Source organism: Platalea leucorodia (genome assembly GCF_965183815.1).
Source record: "Platalea leucorodia genome assembly, chromosome: 5".
In the NCBI taxonomy this organism is placed as follows: Eukaryota; Metazoa; Chordata; class Aves; order Pelecaniformes; family Threskiornithidae; genus Platalea; species Platalea leucorodia.
Genome location: NC_138827.1, coordinates 61,762,038 through 61,777,754, shown reverse-complemented (window position 1 = coordinate 61,777,754; position 15,717 = coordinate 61,762,038). Strand labels below are relative to the sequence as shown.

The window sequence follows — 15,717 nt, the reverse complement described above, 5'->3', positions numbered from 1 at the left end:
CACACTCAATCTTGTATTTAGATGAACTTTATAGAAAGATACATAAGCACGTATAAAAGGGAAGTTTTGATACATTCAGAACAGAGATGAATTAAAGACGTTTTTGAGGTTTACCGGACATGGTATTTTTCCTGTTGCTACCACCTCAAGGCAATTGTGAACGTAGCCTTTGTAAAGAGGCATGGCAGTACGTGAAATTTCACATGCAAAAGCTTGTACTGACACAAGGGCAGAGGCAGTTCAGGGACAGGAACAAGCATGAGGAACTGCTCTTCTCAGCAGCTCAGACTATGCTGTTAATGACCTTTATGAGTTTATTTTATAGGCACTTAAGACGGTTTCTCAGATACAAAACCACTGAAATCTAAAGAATTATCTTACTTTTGAGATGCATGTATTCCATCCTTTTTTAAGGTTTCTTCTGTTAGGTTACCTGGCCACTACAGGAATCCCCTGGACTCCTCAGCTACAGAGACAGCCAGGTCTTCACCAAGCTGTTGGAGGGCTGTTTCAGCATCATTAGTCATGCTAACAAAGCGGCATAGTATTGAATGAAAATTAGGCTTACAGTACTAATAAACAATAAGAAGGTAAGCTGGAAATAACCCCAGCTACAGTACAACCATAAGCTTAGTTACTAACCACAAAGCATTACGTTCCAAGGTACACAGCCCTTAGCAAGCCCCTGAAGCAGGGCAGAACGTGACCAAGCCGTGTCCTCCGATGCCTTACGTGAACTGACACTGGCTTCATGCACCTGAACTACCGAGCTTCATTTCAGAGATGAGAATACGCAAAATTTAGAACTGTGTTGCACACAGTTTACAACTATTTTCAATCACAGCCGCTTCAATTCCTAAATTAAAAACAAAAAGCACTGAAGTAAATATTTAGATTTTGTTTTCTTGTTAACTAGTTCTAGCACAGAAGCCTTGAGCCATCACTGGTGTTTTCTTTAATATAACAAGGATGCAGAACAAACTTGAGATACATGACCGGGAAAAAGTATGAACTACTGATGAGTCCCATATTAATGCTTCACGGGACCTATTTATTCCGTAGTTGCTCTCTGTGTATTGCAGGGCAGAATATGGAAGCAAGTGCCACTTCTTCAGCCTCGCCCCCTGCGTTCACCTGTCCTCTGATCATCCAAAAACATTCTTTGGGGACAGCTACTCAAATGGCACACCCTCTATATGTTAAAAGTGCTGTGAGGTTCAGAGACATTAAAGTAACCACAGATAACTTGCTAATTGTGCAAGGCCATTGCCTCTGAGGTAAAAACCTCTTACTTCAACTCACTCATTACTACAGGCTACCGTGCAACAGGAACTGGAACGGCTGGGTTATACACAGGCTTCCAAATACCTGCGGCACAGGGTGGGATGGGATGGAGGAAGGAGAACAAACACCAGCATTTTATTCAGTGTTCCCTGCTCAAGCCATTAACAGCAGCTGAAAGACTTGTAAACAGCGTTTGGGCTCGGAGCCCACTGTAAATGACTTCTCCCAAGAGCAGAAGTGTATCATCTGGACCTTTGAGAGACCTCTCTCAAACAAAGGAAGACATCCCGTACAAAGGGATACAACCAGCTCAGTGCAGCCTCAGTGGCAAATTCACTGCCGCTGCCACAACAGTCCAAGCAGATAAGTATCGATGAATTTTCCAAGGCAGCCAAATGAAAACAAGGCACAAACGTGAAACAGAGTAATCTGAAGCTTAACATCAGTAGCAGCAAGATGCACAGCCCAACTAGTGAATCAGTGTGACTGCAAGAGGATGGCATAGCCCTTTAAAGACCAATAAGTGCTTAGTAAGCATTTTTAAAGTTTGTTTCCTTCTCCAAGCTAATAAAATTGTAACTTATCACATTAAATTAACATCGATGCTTTGTCTTGAGGCTTTTTTCTGTTCAGGTCTTGGGTGGTCGTTTTTTGTTTGTTGGGTTTTTTTTTTTGGTTGGTTGGGGTTTTTTGATAATCAGTGAAGGAGTTCAGAGGCAGAATAAGCACTGGGTCCACAGAGCAGAATTTAAAAAAATCAAAAAAGACCGGTTTATTTTTTCCAGGCAGATACAACAGCAGCAGATGTACTGCCTGGCCCAAACACCCACCACGACACGGAGGCCCATCTGAGAAGAGATGAAGGTGTTTTCTGCCTTCCAATCTGTAAACCGAGTCCTGCAGCCTCTCTTTTTTGAAAGGAAACAATTTATATTGTCATTCCCCATATTGGCTCTTCCCATAAATCACAGAGCCCTCCGCTCACAGGAGCATGTATTTCGAAAACATTGTCACAAGTTGCCTGGGACATCACTACAGAATATAAATCCAAGAAACAAAACCAAGCCAGCCATACACTCCCAACAATCTTTTACTTCATGCTAGCAGAGAAGTGCTAATGGGGAAGTGATTTTATTTCTTAAAAAAAAAAAAAAAAAAAATCAAACAAAAACGGTTTTATTCTCAGTTTTCAAAGGAGTTAAGTCTCACTGAGGGAATGGACTTCATGTACTGTCTTTCCAAGGTGTTTTATCTGCACACCAAGTGCAAGGCAGAGCTGAATTCCGCCCCGCCACAGGGGAGGCAAGTGCCTAGCGGTGGGCTCTGTTGGTGCTAGCCAGAGCGGGTCTGCACGAGGCCAGGCGTTACAACAGCAGATAAATCACTGCTTATTATTTCATGGAAGCTTACAGAAACAGTACTCATACTTTTGCCTACAGCAGCAGGCTATGAATCTCACACAGTCCATCTTAAATGTTCCTCAGCCCAGAAGAGGCTGTGTTCTGGTACACACAGGTTACTGGAGGACAGAGACAAGACAACAGGGAAATGCAGAAAACATCTTACAGCACGAGAACTAGAGGCACTATACCGACGACTCCCACTGTAAACGCTCTCGTCATACACAGACGCCTACAATTAAAAGACAGAGTCAGAACAGGACCGGCAGACCTAGTTTCTGATTTCAGTCTGGAGCATTACAAATTCACAAGGTGCAGCGCGAAGGACATAGGGGAATGAGCAGTATGTGCAAGGACAGGGACATCTCCTGTACGCAACCACAAGCAACATGCAAGTGAAGATCTAACACAACCTGAAGTCAGTGAGCTGGGAAACGCCATACGGCACATGCAAAATCTGACATCCACCCCCCAAGTCCACCACACAGTCATGCATTTCCAACCGTTCTCCCAATCATCAATTCAAGTTTATGTTGCCTTCCAACAAAACGGCTGCATCAATTCTTAAGTTGTTCAAATCTGTTTAACTTTCATTTCTGGTGCTGGCAAAATATGGGAGGGAGGAAAAAAAAAAACCAAACCACCCCACACTTACACCTGATGAATTTCACTTACTGGCCAGTTTACCAAATTAATAAAAAAGGAGGAAGATGCATATTCTAAGACTCTGGCTCCAGTTTAGCACATAAATGTCTGGCTCAGGGAACACAGGAAACTCCTTTTAAGCATTGAGAATAAAATCTGATAGACGCTAATTTTAAAGGTTAAACAAGAAGGGTGGAAATTGGCTACAAAAATTTTTTAAACAGTTTTGTTAGCTGTTACACAACCAGAAAGAATTGATGTTGCCTCTCTCTGGCCTGCTCCTGCACGTTGTAGCTAATACACCCAAACAAAGACAACCATCTCCATCCAGAGAGAAGCCTGTGGCAATATCACAACCCCATGAGCAGTAGTTGCACAGTTCCAATGGGAATAAAAGGAAGGATCGGCAAATCCAGGTCTGTACAAAACAGCATTGAACACGTGCATTCGGATGGATCAGACACCAGAGTGTGAAATAAATGGACCGAACAGGAACTACAGAGGTAAGAGACAACATATGCATGGCTGAAGGTGAGAGGCTTCGGTATTTGTGTTTAGAGCATTAGTACCACAAACCCTGTAACTTCTGGCTGGCAGGGCATCGCTGTACAGCAAGGAGGGCTGAGGAAGACAAGCACAAAACTTTTTTGCATAGAACATGAAACATAAAAAACGCGCCTACAGCAGAATTAACCACCTTGGTAAGAGATTAGGATTATTAAACTACAACAGAAGGAAACCCAGTATAGAGGGTATTAGTCATCTGTGCCATAAAAGCATTAGATCTCAACTTCCAAAGACTAAGAATACGAAGCAGACACGTGCATTTCCTGCAGGAAGGGAGGACACGACAGTATGCAAAAGCAAAACAGCATAATTTAATTTTAGGTTGCTAAGTTGTTATTGTCTCACACACGTGTATGTATAGCAGCCAGAAAGGGTGTTTCTCCTCACTTCAACCAAAGCCAGAAAAAGAGCTACATACAAAGACAGAAGTGCTGTAAGATATACATTTTAAATGTTTCACACAGCTATAAGATCATATCTTGTGTATTTTATTATTAAAAAAAATGCAGAGAAAACCCAAATAATTCAGGACAAAATTATGAGTACTTAAGTCAGAGCACCATAAAACAAATCACTTTACTGTTAGTAACCATCATTCACAAGATGCAGCAATTAAGTTCAGAGAGCACATACTATATCTGGCATAATCAGGTGCAAGAGATACTCCAGCAGTGGTCCCCAGCCCACAGCTTGCAGACGATGTGCTGCGGCAAGTTACCCCACTTATCTGCAGTGCCCCCATCGCTGGCCACCACAAAGCACCAGGCGATGCCCTCGTGCTGCTGCCCATCGGCAGGACAGGCTGCGGACCACTGCTCAAGCACTGCTTTGCTAGCACTGGACTGGCTGAGCTCTGTCCACACACAGAGGACAATCCAACCTCCCGGCTGATTTTGAAGCTTCAGCGATTTTCTTCCAGCAGTCTGTGAATTACTTGCTTGTAATTTCATTTTATGCAGACTGGACTATCTTAAGCTTGCTAGCCTGACACGGTCAGCAGAGAGTTGCCTCAAACAGAATAGACAACTTCAGTTAATTAAGATTTCCCTTATTTTTCCAGACCAACTGAGGCCAAAAGCAAACAAAATAACTGTAGGAAAGGGAGGAGCAGCAAAGGAAAACGAATTGTGCTCGTTCTAAAACAGCTTTCCATTACTCACTCCAATCTTAAAAGGTCTCTTGGTTTTGTTTTTTTAAGTTCTATTAAAAAGTGCTACAGAGGCTCTTGACAATTGGTCCAAATTCATTCCTAAGTACAAGAGGTTGCATTATCCAAATGAAGTCAGAATGAGTCCAGGCCAGGTAAACCCAGAGGGCAACAGACCCAGTTTCCATTTTGGGAAGAAGGTTGAGATGTGGAAGCATAGCCGGTGTTGTGAAGACCCAGGTCAGAGTAGTACGAAGCCTGCATTAATAACAAACAAAAAAAAAACCCTTGATAACTCAGCTTCATAACACGAAGGACTTTTCTAAATTCCTTTAAATGGGAAGCAAAAAGTAAATTAGGTGATTACAAATAGCAAGGAGTCAAAGTGGTCACAGACGCAAAAAGAAGAGATAACTGCATTAAGGAAACTGGATTAAAAGATAAAGGGTATGTGAAAATTGTGTGCCCTTTCCATTTGTAAGGTACAGATTTTTTAAATAAACAAAAGGCCTTTCCTCTATCCCTACAGCACCTTATGCACAAAATACCCATTTGGTTTATTTTCCACTGAAAAGGCTTCAACCCTCACATTCTCTCCCGCCTTCTTGTTGCTATGACCCAACGTGACAGTATGCTGCGAGGACATGGTTTGTATGGGACTTGGAAGAAGATGGACCACACTTCCAAAGGCATGTATGCAGTTCACACACCTAAGTTTCATCCTAACTCTAGTTAAGTGAAGCTATACTTATCAACATACTTCCAGCTTCTGTAAAACAGAAGAGACAACATCTGTTTTACAAGATGCTGGAAATGTTAGCTTCCAGGCTCAAACTCAGAATAAATGGCTGCACAGCTTCACACTTAAAAAAAACCCCAGCCTCCTGCTTTACAGGATTTATTTCTTTGCATGTGCAGTCCCACCGCTGCAGACAATAGGATGGATTGCCACTGCCCATCAAGCACTGGAAAAACATATTGGTCAGAGAGTAAGTCAGCTTCCTTCTGAATTCTTGAGGGGTTTATGCCCTATAAGCTAAACCCACAAGAGGTACAGGAGAAGGTGTCAGGACAACTCTGCTGGGAGACAGAGAGCAAAGCCAGGGACCAAAACTGTTGGGTGTGCCCATCAGGAAAAGTGAGAAGCCCACTGTTGGATATGGCAAGACTGAATGCAAAGAAAACTTTTCTGTATGAAGCGAGACTGTAAATTAAATACCTTCTTTTATGCAGCTTCCTACCTAGCATCTAGCCAACCTTGCACTTCTGGTCCACCTATTTGGTCTCCCCAAGAACAGAGAGATCTTAATTCAACTCCAAGTTAAATACCAAAAGTACCAACAGTGACTGACAAGTCTTGTGGACTTAAAATCTTACCCTCCAAAACACTACCTTATTTATCTAGTATGATATACAACATCTCCATTCATTCCCCCCGGCACCTGTACCGGACCGTAGGATGCCAGCTCACCTTTTCTGCTGTTATGTATCGTCTGTGAGAATTTACGCTGCACAAACCCTTCAACACAAAGCTGGCACACAGGGCTTGCCAGGGTGCAGGATGGCTGACAGCAGTAGGGTATTTATAATACTGAGTGGAACTCAGTATTTTGGCTTCCCAAAAGCTTTAGGAGCATGCAACAATATATTATGAACAAGTGAGGTTGTTATAAACAGCTAATTTTAACATGCAGGGATATTTAAACTTGCAAATCAAGGTCTGTTTTCAATGCAGATTGGAAATCCATATATAAGACATTATGCATCTCACAGAGCCAAAGGAATCAAGAAAAATACAGGCGTACTAGGAAAGACTTTGTATTTTCCTTACTGTCAGAAAAACAGCAGCCTAACAGCACATCTAAAACGCGATAAAATAGTTACTCTGCCGCACCAGGGACAGATGCGGCCCCGAGCCAAGCGGGCAGGGTGTAAAGCCAGACCAGGAAGGCGCGCTTAGGAGCGAGCAGAGGCTGCTGCAGCCAGCGTGCAGGGGCGAGGGAGGAAACGCTACCTCCCTGCGTCCCCACCCTCGTGAAATGACTTCTGTGCTTGCCGAGTCTCCTGTAACCAGCCCTGCAACAATACACGAGTTGCAAAGGTATTTTCAAAGCCTCCTAGGCACCGTTTAGATTCCTTATTTTCCCCATGGGTGCAGGCATGCTGGTGGGAATGGTTGTTCCGAAAGAGCTCCACACCTCTACCTTCCTTGCTATACTCCGGAGTCTCCTTTTACAGCCATTCTCTAACATTCTCCCTCTCTGGTCATTTCTTATGGGGGTCTAGAAAACCAAGACACTCTGCTTTTAGTAGTCAGCAATTACTCAGCTTTCTTACAAGCCCTAACTAATCCTTGCATCACCACTATAAACTATGTGGGTGTTAACTCCATTTACAAATGAGGGAGATCTGTGGCAAATTAAAGAAACTTATTTGTTCCTGACACAGGACTTCTGTCACTGCAGGCAAACAGATCTGTGGATAAGGCACAACACCTCCAGGTATATACTGAGGATAAATCATTATCCAGCCTCAAAAATTTAGATCCCTTTCTACCTCATTCTTCCTGAATGCCAGTAAAATAAGACTTTCACTGAAAAGAAATCTGAGTAAACTGAACTGAGCTTAAAGAAATTACTTTCATTCCCACCTAGGGAGTTTGTAATCTGCACGTGGACTACCTAGGCACATGGCATTATTAGTTTTTAAGGAATCAACCTATAACATTGCAAGTAAAGTGTACAAAGGCTTATCTCCATGCAGACATCACTCCATTTCGCGACTTAAAATTGGACACCCATTTTGGAAACAACCATTTAATCAGCAGACTCATCACTTCCTTCCTGACCTGAAGAACTCCGCCTCTTCTCTGTTTTTCATTGTCACTTTGGCAATCTTTACGGTTAGGTTTGGGGGTTTTGGAAAGAGTATTCCTGAAGTATTCCAGACTGGCATCAACTGGTTTTGGAGTTTCAGATATTCCAAGCCACCCCCAAACTCTCATCCCCCTTCTAAATAATGATTAATCCAAATTACACTTGGTAGTGAGAACAGTAAGGAACTAATGATTTTGCTGTAATTATGCTCTACGTATACTAAACCTCCATGCTACAAACCCTAATACAAAGATGATTTTAAATTATTTAAATAGAAACCAAACAAATTCTTTTCCCTGGATGACTTTCTTACAGATATTTTTCTCTTCCTGCATTACTTGGAGCTCTGGAGTATGTCATTAAAGAATAAGAACATAATTTGTCAGAAGCACTACATAATAAAGTTCCTTGAACTTGTCAAGCAGTTCAGCAAGAGTGTCAACAACAGGACATACTTTCTTCTTAACAGTTTAATCAACAGTATTTCGTTTTCTCTTATCCACATATATAAGCTAAATGCATACAACCATATGGAAGCAACAATTTGAAATGGACATGAAATATAAGGTCCCATTTCACTATACAAGCGCCTGCTTAACTTCATGCTTACAAAGTAACTCACTGAAGCCTGTCTAGTGTTTAGCATGTATTCCTCACACACTTAGCTAAATGGAGTCTTAAAAGTAGTTTAGGGGAAAAATAAACATAGAGCTTTAGTCTGCATACCACTAAATTCCTTTAGAAGTCTTGATAGCATAAAGATCAACAGGCTCCGAGCTTTTGTCTTTGTTAAAATAAAGGCAAGGAAAAAAACCCCAAAGAGTTCCCCTCCCTGCCCCCCAAAGAGGCTCTGCTTGAGACAATACCTTTAAATAATTTGCACAAACCCCAATATTTAACAAAGCAGGACAGTGAATTCCTATAACTGACACAAAACGCTTGTGCTGGAACAGAAGGGAACATTGTGACCCACATACACACAATGGATTTAATAATTAAGCTTTTTGACAAGACTATTTCTAGAAATAAAATGGTAAGTAGCTAAGTAGTAACACTTGCACTGGTTGTTCACCTCTGTAGGAGTTTCCAGAAACCCTAGGATACAGTTTATAAAGAAAAAAACAAACAAACAAACAAACAAACATTTAGTTAGGCAAACTTCAAATAAACAACATACATTTGGGGAAAATTCAAAATCCAATGTCCATTTTACATATGCAAGTCTGAGTTTCAGTGTTAGAGCACGATGTGAACATGTTGCACAGGCTGGAAAATAATCATTCTGTGGTCTAGCACATGGAAATCCTCCATGCCAGGTGCCGCCAAACTACTTCTTGCCACAATTTCACTTTTACCCAATTTTGTTTACAAGTTAAGCAGTTCTGGCTTCCAAGTTCTACTTGTACCAAATCTGGAGACTTCCCTTCCCACTCATGGCCTCATTTTTTGTTAGACAGCTTATTGCTGCACCTCCGCGTCTGACAAACTGCAAAACCCACAACGTGCAAGACAGGAAAAACTTGCTTTACCACAGAAAAGAATTTGCTAATTAGCTTTAATCCCATTAAATAGAGCAATAGATTTTATAGCAATATAAATCATCTACTAACCCTGCTAGATTTTCTACTCTGGGATGATCCATACACGTCTTCCTCATAACCATTGGTCTGTTATGGAAGGAAAGGAAGAAGAAAAAAAAAAAGGAGAGAAAAAAATTGGTGCAGACCCAAAAGGGAATTTTTAGCAAAAGTCATCACTTATGAAAAGCAAAGGCAGAGACAGAACTTTTCAAAGATACACCAGGAAGAGGAGAAGTGCAGGATCAGGTCGTGATTTCAAACATGAGGACATGAACATTTCTGTGTCTGTCAGTACCTGTATACCAGCCAAAAATGTCAAGGATACTCCTGCTTGCCTTTTTTGACCCCTTTTTTTCTTGTTAAGAAACACTTTTGCTTCCCCTATTATTACTGCACTATAGCACCTGTCTCTTCAAATGCTCTGTGAAGGGAACACAGGACAAAAAGGGGACACTAAGGATAAGAGACTACAATAAAAAAAATTATCACTAGTTACTTATACCTCTGGCAGCTCAGCAATTAAAAAGCAGCAAATTGTAGCAAAAGAATTAATTCTAAGCTTATATTTGAGAAATTCAGTTTAATAAACATGCAGTGCTGTATGAAATCTCTTCTTCTTAGCTTTCCCCTATTATATCAAAATTAAACCCAGACAGTGACCATCTGCCACATCCCAGTATTTTGTGTGGCAGTTCAAAGACTAATAAGAGATTTCACTTGGTTCAGCTGTCCTCTGTCACGCTCAATAGCCTGCCTTGTTGTCATTAAGATGTTTTCTTTCAAAGGAGAAAAAACAAACAGGCTCAGAACAAGCATTTCACAAGCAGGGCAAGATGCTTCAAGTCCCTATGGCAGCAGGGTCAGGAATAAAATAAAACGATCACTATGATGCAGGTTTTTAGTCTGGAAACAATGTTGAAGAAAAGAGGATAGACCCAAAAGTCAACCTCGATCGATACCATTAAAAGCTCAGATTTCTCAAGCAATTCACTACTCTGGCATCACTTCACAATGAGGCCTGGTTTAACACAGAAAATGAGGAAGCATTCTGTGTATTTGGGGTGGGATTTTAGTGGCAATTTAATTAGAATTTATATTCAAATTAAGTTTTGAAGGCCAAGTTTTAATGCATTCCCAAAATGAAAATCCACTAAACCTGAAATGAATCAATTTCCAAACAAAATATTTATCATATACTATACAGTGGCTTCCACGAAAAATTAAACAAATTAACTTAGAAACCAGTTTAGACCCAAACTGGTAAAGCAACTTCTGGGAAAAGCTTAGATTCTGTACTGAAATGCAGTTATTACCACCACAAATGGAGGGCCAACATCCAGTTGCTTTTTTCAAGAAGAACTGATTTGAAATACTGCTATAGCCTTCTCACACAGCTTGGGTTCTTTCCAGATTTTATTAGTTTTTTTCAAGCTCCCTGAGTTTCTCTAACACTTTCCTGAAGAATGGTTAAAATGAATCTTCAGCAACTGAAGCCAACACTCAGCCTCAACAGCACCATGCAGACCAATTACCTCCACTGCCCCTTTGATTACCACACTGAGGAATTAAGTTTGCCTTTTTTCAGCAATGTAATATTGACTAAATATAACCTCAGATCATGATCTCAACCATTCCTATGCAGAATTCCTTACTTCGTACTAGTGTATTTCATTTTTCCCAAATGTGGTATTCCTCATTTATTTTTACTGTTACTCAGTTTTGACAAGTTGTCTCCTATTCATCATCAGTATTTTTTATTCTAACCTCGCATGAAACCGCCTTCGCTCCCTGTACTTAGACAGCTAGGCAATACGGACTCCTGTAGGACTGTTCTCCTCTTTGAAAACAGATGATGGTGTCTTAGATGGGAATAGACCAGATGAACAGACCAGATCCTTTCCAGCTGTGTCATATTCTAACAGAGTTATTTTTCAACTAATTGTGCATTTCTTTTACAAGAACTAGATCTTGCACAAAATTTCACTTAAAGTCATGTAGAGAAATGCCAAGAGCCTTATAGTTAAGTTATAGTCGCATCTAATGCTTTTCCTTTATGCCCTTAAGTAATTACCCTGCTTAGGAAAATTAAGTTGAATTGACATGATTCGTTTTCCACAAATCCAGGTTAACTGTTTATCACTTTATATTTCAGGCACATATTTAATTTGCCCTGTATCTTTCAGATTTCAAACTGAAGCCCCACAGCTCAGGTCATTTCCCTTGTCGCTATGACCCATCCTCTCCAGAGTCTTCACCAGCGCAAATTTTTGATGGCAAATGCTCCAGACAGGTCCTGAAGAGCAGGGTCAATTTTATCAGACCTTGTTGACCTTTGTTTTATGCTACATTAACATGCTAAGCATCCGATCATGAAAACTGGAACAAATAAAATTGCATACTGGGGAAGCTGAAATATTCAGATTTTACATATTCTCCCTTCATAACCATGCAATTAACCCTATTCTTTCCTGTGTTTTCCTCTTGCTTTTAACGGATGCAGAAGACTTTCTCACTGCCATTATGTCCATTTATACTTGTAACACTTTTTACCTTAGACTGTGGCTAACGCTAATGCTGCTCCTTCAGGCTTCCTGCTCAATCTCACATCCAATTTCCACTTCTCAGAAAATTCTCTGCTGATTTCCAATGTACTGAAGAACCCCTACCCAGCCTGGGTAGGCTGGGGTAATTAATTCTAATTAGCCTACTCTTTCTGCGATGAGTAGCCTTCCCTTCGCAGCAGCAGTATACCACTCTGCCCGCCCTTGTGTACCCTTTCACTCCCTGGAATTGCTCCCTGTGAGATTCAGCTAAAATCCTGACTGTGTGAAAGCACGTTATTCTTCACCTTCAATCCAGGTTTGCCTTTGCAGCGCTCTAAGTAGTGCCTGATTTGTACAGGTGCCAGTAAGGCATTGATACTACGAACTACCTTTATGAAAAGATGCAGCCTTTACTGCATACGTATTTTATCAGTATTACCTATTTCTGTGTAATGTTAAAGCTCAAGTTAGGTTTTGAGTTTTTCAAAATGCTTTTTATGTACAACACTGATGTGTTTGGATTATACCACATTTTGCAGGTGAAGTGATGCACAGCGTTCTTGCAGACCCAACAAGTCCTGATAGTTACACTGCATCCTTGACATCAGGCTGGTGAGCTCTTGCAGCCAACATACTTGCACATATTCTCTTGTCCTCTCACACTGGTTTTGTATGCAAAAACCTCTTTGAGACAGTTACTCAAGATACATACTGCTTTGGAGTAGTTCTTCTTTTTGGTCCTCTCATTCTCTAATCCAGCCTGCAGTGAGATGAAGAATGCAGGATGAAAAGATCAATGAGTTTACGTGCACCCATCCATAGTCAGGCATGCATATCAACATGCAAAAACATCAGTCCAATCTTCCTCCAGCTCTATACAACATGGCTCAATAAGCACACATTGAAAAAAAAATAAAATCGAATCTCGAAGTCAAATGACCAGTTATTAAAGAATATTGTTAAAAGTGATGATAGTGCTGTTAAATTTAGTAGCCGCAGTTAAAATCATTCACGCTTGTTGGGTTAAGTCAATTAAAAGAGCTACCAGCTGTCTATACTTACTACATCAATACATCCATGCAAAATCCAAATGTGTTTGAACTATTTCTGTATATAGGTCACTCAAATAGATACATTGCATTTCTAATTTGAAATAGCGCAGGGAACGAAGGAGAGTGAAAAAGCTAGAGAGTCTATAAAACTGCTCTCCGCAGTTTTCTTTCTGCGGAAGCTGGCACATGTCTACTTCAACACAGTGCTACCACAAGATAGCACTGCTAACAGTACGAGGAAGTTTTTTAACCTCAGCTTAAAGCCCCAATCCTCATTCTCCCTTCCGTGCCCTTTCTGTTCTTCCAAGAGTCAGCTTTATCTCAAAGTGTTCAATGCAAATACTTGCTCTCATTTTATTATTACCTACAGAGTTTGATTTTATCCTCCAAAGCAAAGGTAACAGCCTGATACACAAGCTGCAGCTTTGGTAGGCAGCGTATTTGTCCTGTCACCTTTGGTAGATCTATTCAGAGAATTTGTGAGAGCTTTATTAGCTATTTTTATTAAGCTATTCTGCTCTGTCCTGTGAAAATTACTGAATTAGACCTAGGTTAGATCTCTCTAATCGTTCAGTGCTTTTCATCTGAACTGCATCAGAGTAGTAGAGAAGGGAAGCAGCATCTTTACATCACAGACCGTGAAGCGGTCAGGATCATTTCAGATCATCCCTCATCTCAGATCAGCTATCACAATTGATGTTAGCTTCTTCGTGATTAGTTTTTAAACACACACTGCAACTTGCAGACTATTCTCACCACTGGGTAGGTGCTGGCATATTCCAAATGAGACTGTCAAGGCATGAGAGGAAAGAAAAATCAGAATACAAAGGAAAACACTGAAGCAAGTTATGGCAATCAAAAGAATACCCCAAAACAAACAAAAACCAGGCACAGAGATGTAAATCCCACTTAAAGAACTTTGATAATGCAGGACTTCTTGCACAAAGCCAGAAGTCAGGAATTTTGTCAAGCAAACAAAACAAGGAAAATGCACAAACTCCATCACGAGTGGTTAATAACACAACAATATTTCATGCTGGATGGTCTCAGATTGGAGACAGCCAGCTGAGAAGTGGGAGAACAAGGACACTTGCAGTAGAAAAGAGACTGAAGAGAGGCTCGAGTGTCTCAACAAACACAGGATGATGTTACTGAGCTTCCCTAGGAAAAACTGCATGATAAAGAGCCAAGCTTGCAGAACTTCTGAAACAAGAGAGGCAGGACACTTTGACAGGTTCAGGATGAGCCACAGAAAAGCTAAAGATGCCTCTTCGTTGCAGCTGAAGGTCTGCCTGCAGGAGGTGGAGATATATTCAAGCTAGCATTATATCAACACGCTAGGCCACTGTTTACAGTACAGTCACAGCTGCGGAGCTTAAATCAATTTGCTAGCCTGGCCTAATCAACATCTCAGGTGGTTTGCAGTCCATGTCGATGGTTGCTCTGCCAGAAGCATCCAGGCCAGCTCCCCAAAAGCCAGCTCAGCAGATCTCTGGTGCCTGCAGTTCAGATATCCACTTAGAAAATATTCCAGGAGAAAATGTAGAGTAAAACCCACACAGATTAGTAGGGTGGTAAAGTTTCAGAGAGAAACAAATTTCTGATATTGGCTCATTTCATTGAAAATTTCCTGTACAGAAAAGAAGCATAGCTTCAAAAACCAACCCCTAACACCATCAGCCCCTCACAATGCAATGAGCCCGAGTGCCACGGATGCAAGATCAGTTTTCAGAAAATTGAAGTCTCGTACACCAATTACAATGGCACCCTGCAACTATGGAAGGAGCCTTCAAATATCCAAAAAAGAACATTCAGAATTCTCCGACAACATTTATAAACCCTTTGTGGACACAGGGCAGTAGTTTTTAGTGCTTTCTTCACACTAAAATAGCTCAGAAGCCAAACTGAACTCTAGTCCTCAGAGGTAATTTTTTAGGTTGGTCATTGTTTGGTTTTTTGTTTGTGGGGTTTTTTTTGTTTTGTTTTTTACTTTGTTATTTTGAAGACACACACAGCAAAAGCCAAACCTTCACAAATAGCCAGAGAGATGTGGTCAAACTACTAAAAGCATCTACTATAAACCCACGCTAGGAAAATGATCAATGTATCTTCTATCAATTCATTGTGAATAAAACAACTAAAAGATGTATAAGGGTAAATTTCAGTTCAGACTAGCAAACATTTACTTTCTTCTACAATCGCAGTGACACTTGAATCAGGGAAGGAAGTTCTGTCAAAACTCTTTTCCTGTGCATGCCCAAGTGTCAGCTTGCAGAAGAATATTCACTGAATGCTACTTTACAAGGACAGGTAGTAGTCTGTGCAACATCACTAGAAATACCAGGGTGAAAAGTCTCAACCAGATCCTTCTGTCAGAAAAGGACATTCTTTGCAAAAGTATTAGGTATTTATGGGCCATCCTGTAAAGCAGCTGGAGACCAGTTGTTCACCAGACCAGCAGTGGTTATCGCAGCCTGAAGGCATGCTGGCAGCCCAGAGAGTGGCTGCTCCAGGGGAAAAAAAGGTCACAAAACCTTCTTCTCAAGGGATGGTGGGGAAACAGAATGCAAGGCTTCTGCTGTTTAAATATATAACAATAAAACACAGGATCATATCACAAAAA

At 40.9% G+C, this 15,717-nt stretch overlaps 1 protein-coding gene across 3 annotated transcripts in view; it reads right to left on the bottom strand.

Moving 5' to 3' along the window:
* LRRFIP1 (LRR binding FLII interacting protein 1) overlaps nt 1–15,717 on the bottom strand; it is a gene marked incomplete at its 5' end in the record, with an annotated part of 119,353 nt that overhangs the window by 34,404 nt on the left and 69,232 nt on the right. The window lies entirely within an intron of this gene.